The following is a 20,051-nucleotide window of genomic DNA, read 5'->3' on the forward strand; positions in this document are numbered from 1 at the left end:
AACTTCACCCAGAACAGCTTCTCTTTGCTCCTGGTTTATCCCAAAACAGCTGGTCTTGCCTAAGTTAGGCAGGACTTAATGAAAAAAGGAATTAACCATGATTCTTCGACAACATCATCTCCCACATTGTTATGTTTGTAAAAAGAAAGTAAAACAGCATGTTAGCCATGGCTTTTTGAGAGCTGTGAGTCCTGAAGTCTCTGGCTGTTGGTAAGGGAGACAGCTATTGTGAAGCTGTACTGATTCCCCCTCTATCTGGATTTTACTTAAGGAGTACATGAGAACGAGTCCTTTGTGCTCTTGTAAGCTGCCTTACAACAGTGCTGGGCAAATATAATGAAGATAGCTTTTGTCTGAAAAATGAATTACTGTCAAAAGGCATATTCTGACTTTCAAAGTGCCAGGAAAAAAAAAAAATTCTTGCAGTTTTTAGTAGCACTTTCTGAATCTCAAATATACTTGAAGGTTTTACTCGGATCTTTCAGGACTGGAACTATGACTGGGGGGTTATTGCTGTATGAACATTAATGAATTTGATTGTTCAAGAATGCCTTCACTCTACATGTTCATGAACACGTGACTTGTGGCTTCGTTCCCAGGGTTGCAGTGAAAATTCCTTTTGCATTCTTTTCTCCACACAACATATAGAGTGGCAATGAGCATTTTCAGCATTTGTCATGGCCAAGGGGATAAACCAAAAACATCCGAATTTTCTTATGGTTGTCATTATCTCTAAAATAATTTCTATTTCATTAACATAAGCTCACCAAAGATGACTATGTGATAGGATAGATTTATTCCATCACTGATATGCAGTTAAGTACATAAATGAATGACAACCACAGAGGGCCAAAAATATAATCACCAAATGATTGCAGAAAAAATGGACAAAAATGGCTTCAAGGCTTTGAATAACTATGAAGAAGGCATCTTATGCTTTTGATTAATTCCTGATATTCTTATCTCATCTCTCCCTTTTCTGTATTGTCATCACCAAGACCCAAATGGAGACTCCTACAGATGTGCTTTCCATTACAAATCTAGGATGGCTTCAAATTCAGGGAGTGCAAGTGAGAGAAGAATTTGGCTGTCCACAGCCATAATTCAAAATTTAAGAAATGAACCCTGATTACTAAAGAAGCAAGAAAGACCCTAGGAAAACTGGAAGGTTGGAAGAATTAGGGAAGGTGGCCGGGAGACTTCAGAGGTGACTGACAGCCTCCATAAATTCCCCCCAGTCAGCTGAGGTCCCCAAGGGCTGCTGCATCAATGGGAAGGAGCAGCTGTCACACAGCACAGAGTCTTGGTGCAGTGCTCAGCACATTAAACTGGTATTCAGGGTTCACACTTTTTACTTGGGCCATCAACAGCTGTAGGAAGAACTAGTAAATAATGTCAGATGGAGGTTTCTTATAATCTGAGCTATTAGTAACTGAGCATTTACAAACTTTGTTGTATGCAGCTGCAACAAGCCATTCTCTAACTGGGAAACTGCTAATATCTCAAATTCAGCAATGAATATCTACAAGTTTCTATAATAACAACAATGCTCAAACACCATTGCAAGAAAATGCTTATTAAGACCTAGGCGTGTACAAAATAGAGAATTAAAAGAGGCTTGAGTAACCTTTTTGTGAGGCTGAACTTGCCAGAACCGATTCAGTCCTCCTATAACTTGAAGTTGCTAAGCCAGAGGACTCCCATTCTTATAGTATGAAAGTACTGCCTTAAAACTGTGTGTTTAAAATGTCACAGCCTGAAATAGTAAAAGCCCATGGCTCAAGAACTCTGATTTACAAACCTTTTCAGAAACTTCATTTACTGGGCCAGAGGTTTCTTACACACACTTTGGGAGAGGAGGCTGTGATCCCATCTCACTTTATGCTTCTTATTTACAGTCTGAATTAATTCAAGGAGTGCAGCTATTGACAGCATTCAGAGAACAGCAAACAGTGGCACGAGGCTGAGTCTGTGGGGAGAGCTTCTGACTCTGCTTTACTTCTGAAGACACACTATGTGAGCACAGCCTTGAATGTCTGAGGTTGAACATGGAGATTACTGCATTTCCATATTTCTTCTGCTGAGGTTAGATACAATATTTGGGGTGTAGATTATTACAAGGAGTTACTGGAAGAGTGGGACACTAGTTGAAGGTGGTGGTCCATAAAAGATTTAGAGGAGGATTTCTCCTAGTGTTATGTGGTCTTCAGTAGATTCTTCAGGGAAAAGGAATTTCAGCTGCCTCTTAAACTGGGATGACCATTAAGTATTTACTTGGTTTTTAATCTCAAAATGTGTATTTCATTCCAATATTTGTTTTAGCAAAATCATGATAGAGTAATGAATCAGGCTAATGAGGCCACAAAGCTTTATTTATTTTTCAGGAAGTAGAGGAAGTTCCATGTAGCTCCTGAGTTTTTGTTTTATCAGTGTGTATCTTGCTAATTAGAAGAGGATAAAGTGAATAATTTCCATTTTAAAGTTGAAGGACTGAGGCACAAAGAAAGCCAGACTTATTTAAATTCGCCCTAAAAGAGCTGATAGCCCAAATGGTAACTTGGAGAAGATGACATCTCTAAATACTTAATAAATAATCATGTGGATTGTGCTGTGGATGCAATGTGTGCTGTCTGAGAGATGAGTAAGCTGAGAAATGCAGTCTTTAGAATGCCTGTCTCAAAGGAAGTATCAGGAAATGAATCCTCTTTCTCCAGGGGGTGCTTTGTCCTTGGTCACTTTAATGTCCTTTTAATGCTGGATTTATGAAACTGTGAAGTGAAAAAGCCAGTGGTGTAAGAGCACAATTCCAAAAGGCAGTGAGCTGGTACACATGGCTCAGTCATGTGCGCTAGCATGAAGAATGAGGGCACTGAGAGTTGCTAGAAAAATATAATGTGTCAATTTAGAATCTGGTGAGGAAATATGTCATTCTGCCTTGGATCCTTACTGGATATGGTTTTTATATCTGTGTTCTGAACTTTTAGAAATAGACAAGAGATAAAGAAAATAGAAGAGATTTCAAATCTCAGTGAATATCAGGGCTTTAAAGCTAAAAATGAAATAAACCTATATATATTTTCAAAAAAAGAAGAAATATATCTATATATACATATACATAGTTAGTGAAGGGCAAAAAGTTGTAATTTTTTGCATGAGGTTATATTAGCATTTGCAAATATATGGCTTGCATGTTGAGAACCTCAAATTATTAGTAAAGGTGTAATTTTAACTGCATGTCGTAAAACCTTTTCTATTATTAATTGGGCTTTTAATACTGTTTGTGCTCAGGGGAAGCTGTAATCACTTTATGGGCATGGACATTAGGCAGACATTAAAGTGATGCTTTAAAAGTTACATGGAGTGGAATTTTCACAAAACTGTTGCGTTTTCTTCACGTCTTAAAGTTTTGAAACCAGAAGTGGAGTGCTTTCTGAAGATGTAACTTAGAGGGAATCTATAACCTTGAGCAAGAACTTGGGCTCGTGTTCAGTGGTGTGTCTTTTGGAGAAGGTCATGTTGGGAAGACAAGCTGGTTCCTTACAGCTGTAGGTATGAAAGAAGCTCTTGACTTTTTGTCTTGTAACTTAAAAATTAAAATATGTCTGCAAGCAAAAGTATGTGTGGATGTGTGTTAGGAAATAGAGAAGATCTTGGATAAAAAAAAAAAATGTTGCTATGATGGACAGTAAAAGACAGATCTCTTCTGTATTTTCCCCAAAATTTCAGGCTAGTGCAACCTAGAAGGAATCAGCCAGGAAAGTTATGGATGTTTTCATTAAGTTATTGGTCACTGAAGTTAAGTACAAAATCTCTTCCAGTGGAAGTATGGTGTCTGGACCAAATATGATGAACAGTGAGAGGGCTCACCTCTATGTTTGGAATCTTTTTGCAGGAGCTTGATTGATTACTTGTCTGGAGGCAAAACAAAACAAAAAACTCCCCCATTAACAGCCAAATAAAACCGTAGCTTGACAAGTAGCTTTTCTCAGGTAGTTAAAAACATAGGAGAAAATGGGACACATTAAATAATGGCCTGAACTGTGAAATAACAGGCAGATGACTTGCCCTTAGTGTTCAGGAGAAAATGGGTTAATCTAGAAGGGGAGCAACCACAACATTCCACCTGTGATAGAGAATGTAAATCAGTGGTGAAAATGGTATGCAGGGCTTCTAGGCTTGCTTAAACACTTCTTGCTGTTAGAAAAATTTAAAAAGGAAGGATTAGAGTGTACATTTTATTCCTACAGTGCATTTCAAAGGATGTTTCATGAGCAGCTCATCCAGGAAGTAGAGTCAAATAGACTCTGGCCCAAATAATGTCTGTTTTGATTGTGGTTTTGTTAAATAGTCCTTTTCTGCAATTCTGCATGCATCCAGCTCAATAGGTCCCAGAAATAACACAGAAATACAGTCAAATACTGTCAAAATACCTTGGTTAAATTAGCATATGAGATGGGAATACGGTGCATATTCTAAAGACTCTATCCCAAGTTATGTGGGGTAACTTGAAGGTTGTCTTTCAGAGAGGGGTGTGGAAAACTTGCCATCAAAAGATCCAGTGTGTCAGGTGTGTGTAGCAAATGATTATATAGAGGCTGTGTCTGAAGCCATCATAACACAATATTTCATATTCTGGCCTGCGGAACTGTGATGGGTATGTGCATGCAGGAAACAGATGGGCATTTAAACTCACTGATCATCTTAGGCAAGATCAGATTTACCTGCCCTCAATTAGATGGCTCAGTCTAAGTTAGTCAGCCTAAGCTCCTGATCTTTGTTGAACCAACCTTTGCTATAAGAAAGCAACAGTGTAAGGGAAACAGTCAACAACACAATGGAAACTACTTGCTGCTGATAGGATTTTGGTAGTTGTAGCTCCAAAGTGTAGTTACTGATGGGTAAATCACCATCAGAGCATTTTCCTCTCAGCTGAAAGATGAAAAAATAATAAGAGAATGCATTGGTTTCAAATATGTTGGAATAAAACCACTAAGTTTTTTAGCCCTGAGAATGCTGTTGCTTCCCTGGAGTACTTTTATTTTTTTATGGCTGCATCCTGGAGTATCCTAGTGTGAGTCAAACTTTTTATGTTTCCCATTGTACCACAGCACTGGGGAAATGCCTTGCTTTATCATTCCACTCTTTGTTTTTTTTCTTGCATTCCTTTTGGAACTTTTTATCACTAAGGTATGTTACTGACACACACAAAAGAGCAGCTTTGTGGAGAAAACAAATCTCATCACTCTCTCCTGTTTGTGATCTCCATCTCTACCTTTGCTCCTGTCTTTCTTCCCTCAGGTCTTTCTAGAGCCTCTGCAGTGATGCTTCTGAGTGTTAGTGATGAAGGTTTCATAGCCTTGCAGCCAGGAGATCTCTTGGCTGAACTGCAGGCCAGGTGAGGTTATGACAGGGGAGTTTGTGATACACTTTTCCACGCTGTCCTGCCAGTACAGTGCATGCTTTTTCCATGCTCTTTTTCCCATATGGGTTCTGGATTTTTTTCTCATTGAACCCATGGTAGAAAGTGGCTTAGATGAGACATTTTCATTTTTTTTCACAAAAGCAAAGAATATTTTGAATGCATTTCTTGCAGTAATTTTCTATAACCATCTATTTAGCAAAAAAAAAAAAAGGCACAGAATATTTCTTTTCTCATTATTTAATATTATGTTTTATATAAAATTCCAGAGGATTTATTAAACTGAATAATTTCATTGCCTTTTTATAATGAGAAAAGTTTATTAGCGAGCACAGGGTCATAAAACCTTTTCCTATAAACATGTTAATTGATCCATTTGAGCTTCAGCTTGCTCTTTCCAACCCTTCAAACATGATCACCTTGTGAACTCCTGAGGGTGAGTGAGGATACAGCATGGCCCTCCTGGACTGCTTTTAGCTGAACAACCCAAAGACGACCTTCAAAAGCAATCTGTGGTGAAGAACTGGAGTATTTTGCTTCTTCTTTTGGCTCATGTGTTCCTTGGAATTCAGCTGAATTCCTGAATGTTTATCTTGACAATTAGTTAAAGCCTGGCTGTGGAAGGGTCATCATGAATTTCGAACACAATGATTTGCTGGAATGGTTAAGAAAATCTGTAATTTTTAAAGGAAAGGGTCTGGATTAAAGTATTGTTTAGGTCTGTTGCCCAGGAAATCCACACATTTGTTATGTACACAGAATTCTGTCACTTGTGCTTCCCACAGGCTTGAAAGATGCACTCACACAATGTTTTTCTCTGTTTTATTACTGATGCAGCTGCATCCATCACAAAAACGTTGGAGTACACGTGCCCTTTTGCTGCATGATTAAAAGAGAATTATATTGTTTCATGTCTCAAAACGTCCTTTGGCAACTATATCTTCTTATTAAGTTATTGAAATTGGCAAGCTGACCGTGTGGGCAGAGGTTCAAGAGTTGCATCAGTTCGATCTGGATTAGTTCCTGACTGGATGTGAGGTATTTCTGTTGTAGGCAGCTCACACTCAGCTTGAAATGCTACCTGCCCATGTTTGGAGCTGTCTGCCATCTAAAGCTCTCAGAAGAATAGCTGCAACTGGATCTCAATTTGTGGCATAGAATTGCTGTAGAGATGCAGTGTTGAATAAATCCCGTGTGCTTCTTAGGGAAGATACTCGTTAATGTAATTTCCAAAAGCCCTGGTCAGGCTTTAAATGTTAAAAAAAAAGAAAAAAAAGAAATCGAGAGCAGAGGGAGAGAAGAGTAAAACCAGAGAAATGATAAAGAAAATTTGATTTTGGTTTAAAGACTAGTTAAAATGCTTTTAAACTGACTATCAAGAAAGATAAAGTATAAATAGTGATTAATTATGGAAGATAGTTGCAAGAAATCTGAAGTTTTATATGAATTGGTTTTGTGAATGCCCAGGAGATTTTCTAATGATACATTATGTATATAAACATAAATTATCCAGTAGTAAGGGGAAATCAAGTTATTTTTCTGAACTAATTTTTAACATAAGGAAACAAAGTCCTGAAAAGAAATAAAATCTTCATAGTTCTTTCTTCCCTTTTTTGACTGCAATACTAATGACAGTGGCTACTCTTTGAAATTATGACAGTAAATAATTTTTAGACTTGGGTTAAGGAATGGTTTGTAAGTGTTCTGAAGCAAAAATGTTAGTTTATTTCTCTGACTTCTGCAAATACAGAATTAAGTAGACTTGTGGGGTTTTTTTGGGGGAGGGGGTTGCTTTTCTCTTGTTTTTTCTTAAGCCTGTACTTCAAATAGAGCAGTATCATGTCTGTTTGTTAACTAGATAATGCAGCACCTGAAAAAAATCAGTGGGAAGTAAATTATCATAGGATAAGAGTGTGTGACACACCAAAGAGAGGAGACTACCAAGTCTTCTGACATCTTTAGAATGTATAAAACCTTTTCCTGTCTTCTTCTCCAGCAGAAGTAGCATTTGGTTTTGGCTATGTACCTGGACACCAGACTTAGAAATAGCTGGGCTCCTTCCTGCTTCAGGAAGAAAGACAGAAGCCAGATTTTTTGGCTGACCTACAGGCTTTTCATTTAATTTCTTTCTGGTCACATTTCTTGAAGACAGGGCATGCTTTACAGACAGGGTGGTCAAAGCAGCAGTTCCACTGCTGATTCACATTAATTTAGATATTTACAGACATATATGCAGAAGTATTTGTTCAGGTGCTGCATTCAGAGGAACACTTGCTTCCTGACAAAAATTGATGTACACAAAAATTCTTTGCAGAAAAGCAAGCCAAAATGAATGCATGTTTAATAATACAGGAGGGAATTCCCAAAGTGCTTAACATTGCTTGGATTATGCTCCTGGAGGTTTGTGAGATCTTTCACTGCAGGTAGTGATAAAAAAGAGTCAGAGTTGGCTTGATCCATTAAAAAAAAAATTTTGAATTTTTCATGTTTTCTTCAGAGTCAGTTGGCAGTGTGTGAGAGGTAGACATTCTTCTGATGTTGGATGGAAATACCATCATATGGCTTTGGAATTCCACTGTGAACTTGGACTCTGAGGCAGCCTCTGGGTAACTGGGGAGATGGTAAGTGGAAGCACAGATAGACACTAATTTCTGGCCCTGGTGTATTTTTAGTGCATAAGAAGATGGTTAATTCCAGAAGAGTTGCACTGAAGATTCTTCAGAGATGTGGCCACAACTGGCTCACTTTTTGCAGGCAGTTGAGGATGGGTAGAAATCAGTCTCATTGTACTCAGAGAAATTTAGAAAACATGTACAACTTAGTAAAGATGGTGCATGTTCTCTCTGCCCAAGATGATTGTGAAAAGCCATTTATCCCTCAAAAAAAAAAAAAAAAAAAAAAGAGAAAATACTAAAAAAAATTGACTTTCACATGAAAAATAAAGATACACACATGACCTTAACACTGATTTATACCATGATGATATAGATTAGTGTAAGTTTTGCAACATGATTTTCTCATTAACAATAGTGGCATCCAATCATATGACTATCATATAAATCTGAAATTTATAAGATGACTGATTATGTATGTCTGTACAGTTGTAGACATGCACTCTCTCTATAAATATATATGAATATACATGGGGTTTTGTGTATCATACCTGTCATTTAAATACACAAAGATACATTAACTTTCCAGAACTTTCCCATTTTTGGGATGTGTTTCCAAGGAATCTCATACCCACTGGAATGCATTGGCTTCCAGTGCCACAGTCAGGGTGAGCATCTAATTATAAGAGTAAATCCATGTATAAAACCATAGTAATTTGGCATGAGCTTGCATCCCTGTCTTAACTCATCCTTCTTAGCATGATAAAATAACAGTGGAGTAGAGATGGCAAATGTTTTTGTATACATCAAAACAGAGTACAGACCCTTCCCCAGCTGTGGTTACGTGCAGGAATCACAGACCCATAATGTTGTGCATTCCATGCTGTTACCTGGATTAGTTTAAGCTGGGATGTTTAACATCAGGTGTGCTGCAGTCACTATTTAAATATCTTTTTTTTTTTCCTTGATTATATCTAAAGTCACTGTGGAACTTCCATAAATCCTTTACCACACCACTGAAATAAGAGGAAGAAAGAGAGAATACCAACTTTCATAATTTCTCTTAGAAAGCAGCATTTCTTGAGAGCTGGAGGGAAAGTGCTGTGGCTCAGAGCTGCTGATTACTGTGTAACTTATGAATTATTAAGTAATGAAATATTTTGCCATGTAAGCAATTAAAGGTCCTGTCATCTATTGAGCTGGTGATTCCAGAACCATATTTGTGTCTTTGTGACTGTGTATGACACCACACAAATGTTTGTGTCTGTTCAGATGCCAGGCTTCTTCATTTCCAGTTGGTACACATACATAGGGTACAGAAATGTGCATTTGTAATCCTCAGAGAGGATTCCTCAGTAAATCTGAGGTGTCATCTACTGGCTGTGGTCAGGATGGGGTTTGATGGGGGAAATTGAGTATTGTTCTTTCCCCAGCAGTGGGGAAGATACTGTTTAATGGCTCAAGGCAGGAGCCTCCTTAAGTAAGCTTATGTCTGGATATGATTTAAACAATTTTTTGTGTGGAGAGTAAAATTTATTATCTGAAAAAGCTGTAAAATGACTGCATGTTCTGCACACCCTGGTATTTTGGATCTGTCAAAAGAGGACAGATCTAGTCTGCAATGATGTAGAAACTGAAATACTAAAATAGCTGGCTGTTGAAATAAAATAGAAATAACAGGATGAGATGACAATCAAAAATCTTTTAAAGTTCCAGAAATAGATTTGCCCCTGAACAGAATCATTTTTTGTACAAGTAGGATCAAAAGTTTACACTATTGGTGAACAGATCTGTCTTCTGATTCCTAATTTCTTAGTGTTTGGGCACCTGAGAAGTGCCATAAAATGTCGTGGAGCTCTGCATCCTGGGCAGATGGGTTGTTTGGTTTTACTACAGCATATGAATAATTTTTTTTTTTTCAGCTAAGAATTCATTCTTAACAAACAAAAGCTGATTTACAGCCAAGAAAGATTCATGATCCCAAGTGCTAAACCCAAAGCTCCTGTTCTTTCAGTGCTCAAAACGCTTGAAAATTTGGAAGTGACAACAAATTGGTTGTGAAATGAAATCAGTGCACCAACATTAGGGGGATTTTGCAAGTAATCCTTGGCTTAGTCACCAGGTTATTTTAACTGTGGCCCTCTGCTTCTGATGTAGATAATTTCCAGTACTGAGAGGAAACTGTGAGTGGAAGCTTTCAGATGCAGCGTGATTAAGTCAAGGATAGAAAGATATGGATCTCTGAGGAGCAAGGGCATGAACCCAAGTAGGACTGATTTGCTTTCCAGCTTTTTCATGTTAAAACACACAGCTCTGTCAGTAGAGCTCAAGAGGTAGCTTTTACATCGCAGCTACATGGTGTCTGTAATAGGGCTCAGTTATCCTGCTAACGGTAAGTAAGGGATCTGCAAAAATTTTCCAGATTTCTAGAAGAAAAAAAATCAAATGGATGCAGTCTGCTTCACATAACTGTCTGCAGTGAGCAATAAAATGGCTGTAACAGGGATCATTGCCTCGCACATGGAAAAAAAATAGGTTTTCTGTATACTTGTAATGCATTTGCTTAAAATTTATTGCACATGTATTTAAAATATATATTCCCTGTATAAAATAGTCTGTTTAAAATGGGACAACTTTGCCAATTTTCATAATATTTCAAATATGTGGTATAACAAAATGCATTCAAGGTATCATTAAAAACTGATACTTTTGGAACATTTACATGTGGTTATTTGTTGAGTATATTTAAACATTTAAATGTGGTTATTTGTTGAGTATCTTTAAAAAAGCATTTTTCAGATACATAACTGATAATAATAAAATGGAGATTTCTCCTCCCCTTCCAGGCAACCTGTGACAAGATTTAGTCCGAACTAATAGTGTACAGCAGGCTGAAAGTATCTTTGTGTCTTAACTCCCTGTGCTTTGTGTAGTAGCAGTATAATATTTTCTAATGGCCAGATTCAGTATAAAGTCCTGACTTTTTCCAATAGATGCAAAGTATCCATGGGCTTGGCTAAACACAGATAAACCAGCTTTACAGCTGTTTTCTGCTGCCAAAGGAGTGCAAAGCAGCTAGAACTTATTGGTGAATCTGGTCTTGTATCTTCTGAGTGCATTCAGAAACCCATGTGTTTGGTTGGGTTTTCTGGTTTTTTGCTTAAACATACAACAGGTTGCTGTGGGAAATGCTGGTTTGTCTCCTGAAATGAGAAGCCAGCAAGGTTCAGAACTCAGAGCTGCTTGGATGTGCAGTACTTGGGCCAAACTCTGCCCTCACAGCTTGAATAAAACTAACAGGGAGCACTGCACTTGCTTTGACAGACATATTTTATCTCTGGAAGTTGCTCGAAAATGAACTTGGAGCACTAATTCCCTGATGGCAGCTTTAGGAAAAGAGGGAGAATAACTGAAGGTACAGAAAAATCCTGCGATGAACAAACGGTGTGGGGGCAAGTAAGTTGTGCCTAAAGCTGAACAGGAAATGGATTTCCCAGCCCACGGGGAAAACAAAGTAAAAATGGGGATGTAGAACTTTTCCTACTTTGTGTCTGGATAACAATAGCAATTAAGAAAAAATAATTATGAATGAGACCATTCTATCCTTTGGTTAAGGTTATAGATGACTTCTGCTTTGTGTGACACAGGGTCAAGACCTCTTATTTCTGAGTCAAACCAGGACTTAAATCTGCATTCCTGAGATGAATCTCTCACCTTTAAGATTTAGGAGAGATGGGTAGTAGTCAAAAATGTTGGGGTTTCAATACAATTTGTGTTTTGGACATGGAGCACTTTAAGTTTAAATTGATACATTCATACAAATGGTTTTGTTTTGAGAAATCTGTGCTATTTGAAGAGAATTATTTTTCAGTAATAAAAATGATAATCAATTTAAAAACCTGAACAGTGCCTGAGGATTTCGCACATTCTTTTAGAAAAGTTACTTACCTTTTTAAAGTCTCACCAAGAGGGCCTGGAAAATGGAAGTGGAACAGGCACCTTTTGATGCTTCTTCCTGCATTTCATCCATGAACTGTTCTCTGGGTCCTTGATATCCTGTAGGTATCTTGAACTGTGATATTTTCCCATGAACTGAACATTTTCTCTCCTCCTTTCCTCCAGATGTGACACCTGGCACTAAGTGTGTGACTGATCACCAATCAAGCCCCTTATTTTGCAGGAAGATAGAAAGTGTGGAGCCTTTTATGACTTGCTACACATTGGACACAGCCATTCTTGTTATTCCTGGATCCTCATGTGCCTCTCCAGCTTGTCAGAGTAATTCATTTTTGCACACCCCAGAAATTCTTATTTTGTACTTCCTTTTCATGCTGAAGTGCTTTTTCCTTTGGGCAAGGTGGTGGACAGTAGTTTTCCCTTTTGTGATGCTTGGCTTCTGTTGGTACCCTCTGATCAAGTAGACATGGTTCTTGCCTTTTTTCCTAAAAATCACCCAGAACCTGCCTGAAATACTGAGCCTGACAGAGTATTTCTGAGGAGAGGGGAGGTTGTGCTGAATGGATATGGGGAGCTGTGAGGTTATTTTCCCTTCAGGGTACTGAGTAGTTAGTGCCTGTGGCTTCACAGCTGTTGAATTCTGGTGGGTTTCACACTCTAGAGCTCAAGTGGCAAGGGACAAACATGGCTTTGTTCTTTGTGTCCTACAAATGTAATTATTTCTAGGTGTTTACAAATCAATTGTAAAAGTACTTTGATATATATTCTTTGTTGATTTTTTACACTTCCATTCTTTTCAATGGTTGGACAGTTAAAAAACTAGCCAGAGAAATCATAATCTACTGTAACTAAATACATAAAAATCCAATAATAAAATTATTGGGAAAAACCCTGAAGACATTTATAAAGTAATGTAGAAAAATGTAAATCGCTTAAAGAAACACCAAAGCATGGTGTAATTCATAATGATGTTAGTCAAATAACCATGAGTTGTTTTCAGTAGGAAAAAAGTGCCAGATTTTATCCTATAGCCCAAGCAAGCACTAGAAAACACTGTCTTCAGAGATATCCATCATGTTCAGAGGCACTGAGAGCAGTAACCTTCATAAAGGGTGTTTCCTTCTTTAGCTTTCTCACAAGAGAAAGGAGCAAGTGTAGGTACAGCTTTTTCTCAGGAAATAAAATCTAAGTATGGAATTGTTATGAGGGAAGGGATTAGATGCAGGCAATTGGATTTGGTTGACTGAAATTTCATGTTCTTAAGGAAATTTTGTAAAAGAAAACAAAAGACCTAAATAATGTACGACAATACTACATCAAATAGTTTTAAATGGTTTCTGAAAATGGATTTTTATTCAGAGCCCTACTAATATATATTATTGTTTTTCTACTGTTATTACAGTGTTTTTTAAGTTCACATTTCCATTTTTCTCCCTGCACTACTGAATGGGCCATGTAGATGTTCCTTAATACTAAATGCTATCTAATGAAGATGCAACTTTGAGGGTTGCTTGCTATTGTTTAAGGTTACCACTAAGTAACTACAGGTTCAATTAACTGGAAGTTAAACTTAGAGTAATTTTTCTAACTGTTGAATGGTATTCAACAATAAATATTCCTTGAAAACCTTGCTTGAGTAACATAATGAGCAAAGAATTTGAACAGAATATAAACAATGCAATCAGTTCAAATCCTTTTCAGGCAAGTAGGATTCTAATACTTTTTGGCAAAAATCCAATTAAATTATTAACTTTCTAAGAGGGAAAGAATATGTGCACCTTTACTGTATGATTATGATTAAACATAAGATTCCAGAATTATTAAGAGAGTAATCTGACAGGTATTTCTATCCATCAAAATCTTGGACTGCTATAAATCAGCAGAAGTCCTTTTCTCATGAGAATTATTAGAAAAATTCTAAATCAGCTGTTGGCCAAAATGAACCTCTAAAGTTTTAGAAGTTTATAAAATGATAAGTATATCTTTCTTAGGCAGTTCCCAGTTCTGAAGGACAGTTTAATCTGTCCTCTTGTCAGTACTGGTTTTTTGCTCCTCAAGGAGCAATATGCTTTTTTGACATGTAATATGACTGCAGTCTACCATCATCTCTTGCCAGATGGTAGTGTGAATTGTGTAGAAGAATTGTTTTGCTGCAAGATTTTGTTTATTTTAGGAAAAGTTCACCATTAGGCTAGAGACTAAAACAATAACATTTCTGGACTAGTGAGTGCAGGGTGCTTTTATGCTGTTTGAGCTTCCAGAAAGCAAAAGCAGAAACCTGAATGGAATGCTGAAATGATTATTTGAGCTCATATGGATGAAGAGCTGCTACAAGACCCATCTCAGTTTTAACTCTATTTTGTAAAACTATATATAGATTAGGCACAGTCATGTCCATTAGTAATTTCTGTCTTCCTCTCATGTAAGCATAAAACTAGTTTAACAGAGTTTCCTGGGAAGAGCATGATGAATCCAAAACACACAAGACCTCATCCAGCTTCCTGTCTGTAGGTAATGCTGCAGTCATTTTGGATTAGCGATAAACGGTCATGAAATTGGAAACAGGCTCTCCCAACTTTACACAAGAATCTGCAAAAACATGAATACTTGTACCCAGAAAGTATGATTCCAATCCAAACATCATAAAATAATATACAGTGCATGCTTAACTGCATGCAGGTCCATAAGAATGTATTAAATGACATTGCCAGATGCCAAAGACAAATATGGTTTCAGCATTCAGATGTACTGGAACCCAGAGGAGATGATGGCTTTTCTTGCACTGTTGTCAGGGCTGTGTTTCTGTAAAATTATTTCTGTCCTTAGCTTCTGGTATCATTTCCCTCGTTCCTTTGCACGCATGCTGTGACATTCTGTTGGATGCCTGAAAAAGCTCTGGTACAACCTCAGCCCTGCTCAGATGTGCTGGATGGGTGACCTCAACATTCCTTGAAGCCCTTTAAGGGTACAAGGCCCCTTCTGGAAGTACACAGTGATGAAGATACTGGGGAAGTCCTCACCAAATTTGGTGTAAAATGTATGGGTTTTATGCCAGGCTGTGAAAGGGAATTGCCACCCATGTGCTTTTACCTGAACAGGTTTCATTTTTTTGCAGCCAAGGTATTTATCCAAGATCAGAGATCTAAGAGAGGAGAAGGCAGATACAGCCATCTTCAGCCCCTCATACAGCCACTGTAGCTTCTTCAGAGCACTACTGGGATCACAAAAACCACAAATAGAAATGTTGATCTGAACACCAGCCCTGTGTAATTTGAGAGAAAAATGCAGATACAGTGAGTAATTCATACTAGTCAGTATTCTAAGGACTTGGAGGGTGAAACTTCCAAGTTTAGAATTCAAATATAGAATCCAAACTAAAGACATAAATCATGATTAAATCATGCAAGTTGGGAGGCAATAATCTGAGAAAGCACTTACTCTGGGTATCTCATTAAAAAAAAAAAAATTGGAGTGGAGTGGGGTATTTGCCAGCACATTGCTCTAAATTTGGAGCTCAGCTGAAGCCATCCAGTGTGAAAAATCAATGTCTTTTTGCTCATGCTGAAATGTTTAGGCTGCAGAAGATGAAAAGCAAACTCAACTTTTCAACCATAAGATAAAGTAATAATAAAAGAAGGCTACAAGAAAGACGTGTAAAAATGACAAAACTAGCCAGGCTGCCACTTTCCAAAATGCTTTCTCATATGTGAGAAATGAATTAGGGATTTCCCTAAGCTTTCAAACTAACCCTGAATTATAGCATTGGTGCTAGGTGACAGCATCTCTCCCAGTAGGAACTGAATCAGAACAAGGATGTTCAGTGGCAACAGAAGGTCCCCATACTTACCATTAAAAATATGGGTTAAAATCTTACAACTTTGAAATTAATTTACTTTTTTTTTATCACTGTCACTGATGTTGTTGCCTCTCTATGAGAATTGTGGACCAGTTTAAGACCATGTACTTGAAGTCTCTTGCTCTTTTAAATGATCCACAGTGACCATTCATCATATTTCATGTAATATCCCAAAATCATAGAATGGTTTGGCTTCGAAAGGACCTCAAAGACCATTTTGTTCCAACCTTCCTGCCGTGGGAAGGGGCAAATTCCCCTAGACCAAGTTACTCAGAGCCTCATCCAGCCTGGCCTTGAACAGTCCCAGGGATGGGGAACCCACCATAACGTGCTCCTCCTACAAGACTAGGGCAAATATTCCAGCTGTGTAAATGTTTCCAGCTGAAAATGAAAAGTCTTACAGTAAGAGTGCTTTCCAGGGACATGGATAAGCAGCACTTGGATCCCTGCTCCAGCCTCATGCCCCTCAGAATGGCAGGCATGTGCCAAGCACTCTTACTGGAAGAGTGTTACTTCTGCAACCTGGTCATTCATCAGCCATTTGCTTTTCCCTCAGAATCTGCAGCAAGAGCTCGTTCAGTTTTCCACAAAACTTTGAAATTTCTTGCCAATATCTTTCAATATGAATGGAAATTACAGTTCCCTGGGAATTGACTCATATTTTGTCTTGGACCCTCCTCCTTTTTAAATGCAATTTGTCTCCTGAAGTTACAGTTACCACAAAAATCTCAAAAAGTTTGCATTGCAAAGCATGCCTCTGGTGGTTTTCTTACAAAGCATGAAAAATGATAACAAACCAAAGCCTTACCACCGTGCTCTTGGACACTGTGAGGTGGATTTTCTGTACTGTTTGAATGATCCAGTTTCTTCAGTGCAATATCTAATTTAATGGATAGAGGTGATAAGGGAGGAACATGGAAGACTTACTGGCAAAATTCCATCTCTCAAATATACCTGTAATGGTATTTGGGAGAACCATTCCACTACCATTATGTTTTCTTTCACATGCAGCAGCAGTGGCAGAAGTACATAATATTATTTCACAGTTACATTTCACATTTACTTTAATAACTTCAAAATACACGTGACTTGCTGGACAATCCTTCCCACAGATAACACCTTCATGTCTGCCTCATCTCAGATATTTATCTTTAAAATGTTTTTTCTTAAACAGGCATGCTAAAGTTTTGTGGAGTCAATAAAAATGTCATTTTATCACAAGTTTCTATTTTAGTTATCTTTGTGGTTTTGCCCTTTTTACTATTTCAGACCAGTCCTTTTTCATTAACTTGCCCCTTATCTGCAAGCAAAGCAGTTCAGTTTTGCAAGAATAACAGAGACCTTTCTCCAGGATTTCATTACTCAGATTTTCAGGTTCCATTCTCAGAGAAATTAGTTTGAATGAGATAACTGTTAATATAACCACAATTTCTGGTTGTGACAGCATCTAACTGTCATCTGTGCACTGAACTACAGGAGTATTTTTGAGGAATTAATTTTATCTGAGGTTTTTGTTTTTTTGGTTTTTTTTTTTTTTTTTAAACCAGAGAAGTAAAATAGAAACCCAACACAACCAAAACTAAGAAAAATCCAAGCCTCCAGTTGCAGGTAAGCTCTGACAGGGCTAGTTTGCATTAGCAAAGTTAAATAAATAAACAGAGGAACTTCTGGCTTGATTCAATGAGCTGTACTTAGACTCTCACAAAGCCACTGTTGAAGGCCTGTTTTTGCAGAACTGCCACACTCTGCAGGTCACAGGGACAAACTATGTCCATAAGGGAAAGTATTTTAGGTTTAAAAAACAGGGGGGTGGGGAAAAAAGTGCTGATTTGGACATTCACAATCTCTATGGCACTGCAAACTCAAAATGCAGTAGCTCAGACAGCATGTTTTTTGTCAGACTGCTGGCCTGCTTTTCTTTTAGGGGATCTGGAGACATATGGAGCTGTGTAAAAGGAATTCCTTATATCCAAAGCTTTCCATTCTTGCAGCTCTGCTTATGTGGCTTGTTCTGCACTGGTGTCACCTGGAGGCTGAATGAATGGGCTAACAAATCCAAAGGGTGGAACTGGGGTGAACTGGGAGTTGCCCTGCAGTACCAGGTGCTGTCTCTCTTTCAAAATTGTCCAAATTTCCTATCTGCTGTAAATTCCATGCCCTTAATTAGTGACACTTAAACCACCAGGAGATGGGCTCAGCCCAGGTGTTAGTCTCAGCCAAAACAGTGGTTTGTGAGAGATCAAGAGAGCAAGGTCAGTGAATCTCCTGTGAGACTTCTGTGGGTCTCTCTCACTATTCCTACATCTTCAGCCGTAGCAGCACTTTTCTTAAAAGCCAGAGTGATGGCAGGAAGTAAGGATGACCAGAACTGGGTCAGGGGTACCATATTAAGTGTTCTGGTTTTTGAGGTCTCTGCAGCATTCATTCCGCACAGGAGCTGTGACTGAAAGAGGATCATAAAGTACTTCAGTTGTCCAGTTTAAAAAGGAGAGAGAGCAAGATAGTTTTTCATTGTGCAAATTTTGTTTCCCCTTCCTGAGGGAGTGGTGTAATTAATTAACATTGATTTCTTTTGCTTTCCATCTGTAATTGCTGGAGAAGCTCTGGTGGTGGAATTTTAACCCTTCCATCTTTCTACAGCCTTAACACTGACCTTAACGTTTCCCATGAGAAATAAGGGAATTTGCTTAATCTCTTTCTATGGGGGTAGCCATGGGTTATTGAAAATGACCTATAGTTATTGTGTCAATGCATAAAAAGTCACAAGTAATTTTGGCAAACCTAAAGAGCAAACTAATTGAAGGACTTGTCAGCGAAAGTCAGGAAAAAAAAATCATCTGTTTTTAATATCTACCAGAACTCAAATTCATTTTATTTTGTATAAAAAGATGTTAACTCTCAAGCATACAGACCCTTTCTAGAACTACTTATGATACAATTTTTCAGAAAATTGCATTAAATAATCTGATCAATAATCAAAGTGATCCAGATTAAAACTTAAATTGCTTTGCAGTTCCTGCTTTGAAAGGAATTTTGAACTTCTGAAAGAAATAGATTTTTCTTAAAAATATTATTTTTAGGGGATATCTAGGAAAACAAGATTAGCAAAACCATTGTGCAACTGGTTATGTAGGGTTTATTAATCTCTGGGTCTCATGTGCCAGGAGCTGCAGCAGTTCCATATCCTTAAAGGTGGGCTGGTCAGAAATTAAGGAAGTATAAACACAGAACATTAAATACTACTGCAAGGAGCTAAAGGATCTGTGTGTTTACAATGTGGTTGTTGCTGGTTTTGTTTGTGGTACCTTTTAATGGACTTGAAGAACCAAGAAGCAGCAGCTCTACACAGAAATGAACGTCTTGCAATTAGGAAAATTTGCAGAGATTGCATCTCTTTGCTGGTAAATGACATCACCTACACAGTCCCCAGCACCTTTTGCTTTTAAAATAACTTTCAACCAGGGCCTGGCTGATGCAGAATTACAGATTTTCATTTGATGTGAGGTTTTCTGACAATTTATATTGTTTATTCTTTTAATGTGTGTCATGAAAATCGAGCTCTTACCCCCACGAAGATTTCCCGAAGAACAAAGTGTGAGAACAAATTCTTTCCAGGCTTACACCAAGGCAATGGGACTGGCTTTTCAAGGCCTGTATGATGTAAGTGGGAGCAGTTTGGCTTTTGTTGTATAGCATATGTATATAAATATATGTGTGTATATAATAGAGATGAATGTAAGAATGTCAGCAAGGGAATATTTTAGGCTAAGTGTCAGGAATTGTTTCTTTGCACTGAAATCTTTTATGATAGAGAATAATTTCTCCATTGGGATAAATGGTGGGAGCTTCTTTACTCGATTAAAAGCTGGACAAACCTCTCGGAACACAGCATGGAGCAGTTTTGTGTTGGCAGAGATATGAGCTAAGCACCTAGGAGCTCTTTTCCACCCCCAGTTTCCATGGAAGATAGATGGATAGTTTGATAACCCTTGAAGCAGTTTTAGCAGCATAGTGCTAATGTAGCTCTTATACTTGCCAGACCAAGTTTTCAAAAGACATTTGGACAAACTGTGTCTGAAGTGGTTCATAAATTACACTGCATTATATCAGCAAAATTCTCTTCACTTCAGGGAGGTGACTTCAGCAGCAAGAAGTTGGTACATCCACTGGGATTATTGTTTTTTACTCTTGGGAAGTTAAACCCATG

At 37.9% G+C, this 20,051-nt stretch overlaps 1 long non-coding RNA gene across 6 annotated transcripts in view; it reads left to right on the forward strand.

Moving 5' to 3' along the window:
- Nucleotides 1–20,051, forward strand: part of LOC146767697 (uncharacterized) — a 382,268-nt gene that overhangs the window by 297,828 nt on the left and 64,389 nt on the right. For 4 of the 6 annotated variants that reach the window (XR_014955217.1, XR_014955216.1, XR_014955214.1 and 1 more), the window contains 2 exons: nt 7,917–11,487; nt 12,154–19,504. This is a non-coding gene — a long non-coding RNA (uncharacterized LOC146767697). The remainder of the gene's footprint in view (nt 1–7,916; nt 11,488–12,153; nt 19,505–20,051) is intronic. The other 2 variants (XR_014955215.1, XR_014955219.1) reach the window with 1 other exon arrangement.

Source organism: Lonchura striata, chromosome 4 (genome assembly GCF_050655825.1).
Source record: "Lonchura striata isolate lonStrDom1 chromosome 4, ASM5065582v1, whole genome shotgun sequence".
Classification (NCBI taxonomy): domain Eukaryota; kingdom Metazoa; phylum Chordata; class Aves; order Passeriformes; family Estrildidae; genus Lonchura; species Lonchura striata.